This window comes from Rhinopithecus bieti, unplaced genomic scaffold (genome assembly GCF_001698545.2).
Source record: "Rhinopithecus bieti isolate Rb0 unplaced genomic scaffold, ASM169854v2 scaffold_6380, whole genome shotgun sequence".
Lineage (NCBI taxonomy): Eukaryota > Metazoa > Chordata > Mammalia > Primates > Cercopithecidae > Rhinopithecus > Rhinopithecus bieti.
This window is the reverse complement of record NW_016806642.1, coordinates 6425436-6430326: the sequence shown is the minus strand read 5'-3', so window position 1 is coordinate 6430326 and position 4891 is coordinate 6425436. Positions and strand designations below refer to the sequence as shown.

Below are 4891 nucleotides of genomic sequence, written 5' to 3'. Positions count from 1 at the left end.
TCCTTCTCCGTCCCACTCCAATCAGATCAGACAGGGAGGAAAGAGGGCCATCCCCAGAAGGCAGAACAGATCATTTCCCTTGCTTAAATATTGATGCATGCAGCAGGCAGCTGCACCCAGGTGGCTGAGCCGAAGTCCAGGCCCTTCTATTTCTGAGGACTTGCTCATGAGACTCATGTCTTCCTTGACTCCGTGGCCTAACGAAATTGGACTTTTCATTTCTTGAAAGTATACTTGATCCTCTCAAAATGTTTCTCCCTTACCGCTTTTCAAAAAATAAATAATAAAAACCTACATCTCTCACCCTGTCTCATTTCCTGTACTTGGCACATCTTGCGGTGAGGGTCACATCTACTTAAGTCTCTTCTGCAGCCTCAGATTAGACAACTTGTGTCTGACCCTACCTGGTGTGACAACTTACGAAAGAACAGATGAGATGAGAAAGTCACACAGGAATGAGAAAAAGAGACAAAGTCATTCTGTGTTTCCTTTTTTTCTTCCTCATTCCTCCTTTCCTTTTCCTTCCTTCCTGCCTTCCTTCCTTCCTTCTTTCCTTCCTTCATTTCTTTCTTTTCCTTCCTTTTCCTTTCTTCTTTCCCCTTTCTTTCTCTTTTCTTCTTTCTTTTCCTTTTCTTTCTTTTTCTTTCTTCTCTCTTTCTTTTTTCTTTCTTTCTTTCCTTTTTCATTTTTTCTTTTCTTTTCTGTTTTTTCTTTTCTTTCTTCTCTCTCTCTCCCTCCTTCCCTTTCTTATTGACCAGTGCCACTTTACAAATACTTTCACATTTTGTCATTTTTTTCTCCCTCCTAAAGCTAGCTGTCCATAAAAAATTCAAGATGGATGTCTTGGGTAATTGCATGGAATTTCTAGTAAGTGTCAAGTATTTAGGATTAAAAATAAAATCTCCTGACTTCAGCAGAATAACCCAAACACTCTCATTAGTTACTCCACATTATTTAAATATATATTTTTCCTTCAATGTTTTAGGTGATGAAGAAGATTAAGAATGATTCCATAACGGTCAGTACAGAATTTCACATTCACTGACCTTTTGTGTAATTTGATATGCTCCTTCAAGAAGTCAGCTACGGCATGTTAGAGGAAAGCTTGACTTATAAACATCGCTCATGGGTGTGTGGGGAGGGAGTGGAGGGGAGTGTGTGGTTTGTTCCCATCCTGAGTTTTTACCTTTAGAATCAGTTTACACCTGTTAGGAGTTCATTACTGCATTCTTACTCTTCTAAATTACTGCCATATTTTCTCTATTAATGCTCAGTTCCCCAGAGGAACTGGGTAGAGTTGAGACAGGAAGTCTTAGGTCTGGGTTGACTGGAGGGGTGTGGACTAGAGGAGACTCAAGTCATCGCTGAAGGGGAGACAAGGATGACTGGGAAGACAGAGCATCAGATCTGGAGGGAAATTCTCAACAAGGACAGAGTCCATTTCTGGGGTGCCTAGAACATAGTGTGGGAATTGGGTTGATAGATAAGACCCCAAATTGCCAGATTGGGTCAGACTTTAAGTGATTGGTACATATAATATGCCCCCAAATCTAATTAATTATTCCTTTAACTAGTGAATTGTTCCTTTGGTGACAAATGCTTAGTTGTCCTCTCTGAAGTACTTTTCTCAAGTGTCAATAATGTTTCTCCCAAATAACCCTAAATTCCAAGTCAACTGCCATTTGCACATTCTCACAATATTTACAAAGTACTCCAGATCCGTTGCCTCTAATTCCCACAGCAACTCTGTGAGTTCCATGTCATCATGTGTGCAAACTGTAAAGTGGAAATGTACAGGTAGTGACTTGCCCAATTAGATTAAAACTGCGTTCTAAATATCACATCTAGGCACATCATAAAGAAACTACAGAACCAAAGAGATTTTAAAAAATAAGCCTAATATTTACCAGACAGAGGAGACTGATCACCTTCCAAACAATGACTGCTAGCATGACAGTAAGTTTTTCTGTGGCCACACAATGAAATAATGACTTAAAAGTGCTGAGGCGAGGAGGGGGAAAGTGAATCTAGAATCTTATACCCAGCTAAGCCATCTTTCAAGAATGAGTGTGAAATCAAGACTTTTTGGTGATTCTATTCTAAGAAAGTTTACCATCTGGAGACCCACTGAAAATCCACAGAGGTGTAGGACAAAAGAAACGATGGTGAGCACACAAGTGGGAAATTTAGTTAATTTACTTTTCAGAAGCCTACATTATATACAAAGTAAAATAAAATCTCTACATAATAAAAAGCAACTTAAAAATGGGGAGAAGTCCAACAAGGAGAAGTCCAATGAGGGTCTCACTATGCTGCCCAGGCTGGAGTGCAGTGGTGTGATCTTGGCTCACTACAAACTCTGCCTTCCAGGTTCAAGCAATTCCCCTGCCTCAGCCTCCTGAGTACCTGGGATTACAGGTGTGCACCACCACACCTGGTTAAATTTTGTATTTTTAGTAGAGATAGGGTTTCACCATGTTGGCCAGGCTGGTCTAGAAGTCCTGACCTCAAGTGATCCTCCTTCCTTGGCCTCCCAAAGTACTGGGATTACAAGCATGAGCCTTCATGCCTGACCAACAAGTTTTTTAAGTATGCTAAATCCTTGTCTTATTCTGGAGGAGAATAATACTGAATTAACTTTAAATTCTGTTTGAAAAATATTATTTCATATGTAGGTTAACATAGGAAGTTTCAGTAGTATCAACTTTTTGTTTTTTTTAAACTTAAAATAAGTGCTTGAAAATATGGCTAAGTGTTAGATTTATCATCTGGGTAATAGGAACATTCTGTAGTTTTCTGTATGTTTTACATAATTATAAAAATTAAAGTCTGGCTTTCCGCGCTACCTACAGAGGGGTCCATACGGCGTTGTTCTGGATTCCCGTCACAACTTAAAGGGAAACTTTTCACCAGGTCCGGAGCCCTTGATGTCCTGCAAATGAAGGAGGAAGATGTCCTTAAGTTCCTTGCAGCAGGAATCCACTTAGGTGGCACCAATCTTGACTTCCAGATGGAACAGTACATCTATAAAAGGAAAAGTGATGGCATCTACATCATAAATCTGAAGAGGACCTGGGAGAAGCTTCTGCTGGCGGCCCGTGCCATTGTTGCCATTGAAAACCCTGGTGATGTCAGTGTTATATCCTCCAGGAATAGTGGCCAGAGGGCCGTGCTGAAGTTTGCTGCTGCCACTGGAGCCACTCCAATTGCTGGCTGCTTCACTCCTGGGACCTTCACTAACCAGATCTAGGCAGCCTTCCGGGAGCCACGGCTTCTTGTGGTTACTGACCCCAGGGCTGACCACCAGCCTCTTATGGAGGCATCTTATGTTAACCTACCTACCATTGCTCTGTGTAACACAGATTCTCCTCTGCGCTATGTGGACGTTGCCATCCCATGCAACAACAAGGGAGCTCACTCAGTGGGTTTGATGTGGTGGATGCTGGCTCGGGAAGTTCTGCGCATGCGTGGCACTATTTCCCGTGAACACCCGTGGGAGGCCATGCCTGATCTCTACTTCTACAGAGATCCTGAAGAGATTGAAAAAGAAGAGCAGGCTGCTGCTGAAAAGGCAGTGACCAAGGAGGAATTTCAGGGTGAATGGACTGCTCCAGCTCCTGAGTTCACTGCTACTCAGCCTGAGGTTGCAGACTGGTCTGAAGGTGTACAGGTGCCCTCTGTGCCTATTCAGCAGTTCCCTACTGAAGACTGGAGTGCTCAGCCTGCCACGGAAGACTGGTCTGCAGCTCCCACTGCTCAGGCCACTGAATGGGTAGGAGCAACCACTGAATGGTCTTAAGCTGTTCTTGCACGGGCTCTTAAGCAACATTGGAAAATGGTTGATGGAAAATAAACATCAGTTTCTTAAAAAAAAAAAAAAAATTAAAGTCTGGCTGGGCACAGTAGCTCATGCCTATAATCCCAGCACTTTGGGAGGCCCAGGTGGGAGGATTGCTTGAGCCCAGGAGTTTAAGATCAGCCTGGGCAAGATAGTGAGGCCTCCATCTCTATAAACAATTTTTTAAAAATTACCCAGGTGTGGTGACGCATGCCTGTAGTCTCAGCTACTGGGAGACTGAGGCAGGCGGATGGCTTTTGCCCAGGAGTTGGAGGCTGCAGTGAGCTATGATTGTACTCCAGCCTGAGGGACAGAGAGAGACTCCGTCTCTTAAAAAAACAAAAAACAAAAGCAAACAAACAAACAAAACCCAAAAAATATTAAAGTCTCCTTTTCCACTTGCAATCTACTACAAAAACAGTTAAAGTAGATCCTCCTTCAGGAAGGAGTCCCACTTTAGAATTTTAAGTAGACAGTCCAGTATGTACCCCCAAACTTTAAATATAAGCATGCTTCCTATTCAAAGTTTACGAAACTGAAAAATTAGAAGTAAGCTTCTCATAAGGCAGGTACTTGATCTACTTTCTATCTGTATCCCTGAAGAGCTAGCACAGAGCTTAATATGAAGTCCTCGATCAAGAAATGTTGAAAGAATAAGTGAATAGATATGCCAAATATCAAGTCGCAGGGAAATGTGTAATACATTTTAGAAAACTTTTCAGCAAAAATGTTTGAAATTTATATTTGGATCCAGCTATGCCAGAATAAAGCAACTTCACCGAATTTCCCTTCCCTGTTAATTTTCCATTTTCTTTAATGTGTTGCTCAGACTTCAAGGTTGATCAGATATTTATTGGAGGCCTAATATTTTTTGTCTTCCTCATGTGGGTGCTCCCTCCTCCATCTCTCCTGAGTTCCCCTCCCTAGTTCTAGCTGCCCTCTGCACAACCGACACCCAACTGTATTTCCTCTGCTTTGTTGCCCAATGCTGCTTCTTCTCCTATAGTTGATGAGTGATAATACAAATAAGATTGAATAATCCTATCAAACACT

At 42.0% G+C, this 4891-nt stretch overlaps 1 pseudogene across 1 annotated transcript; it reads left to right on the top strand.

Annotated features, from left to right (window-relative positions):
* The first annotated feature begins 2918 nt into the window (after positions 1-2918).
* LOC108532902 (40S ribosomal protein SA-like) lies at positions 2919-3882 on the top strand (annotated as a pseudogene). Its single transcript, XR_001886581.1, has one exon. The product of XR_001886581.1 is annotated as a 40S ribosomal protein SA-like (transcript).
* The last annotated feature ends 1009 nt before the right edge of the window (positions 3883-4891 follow it).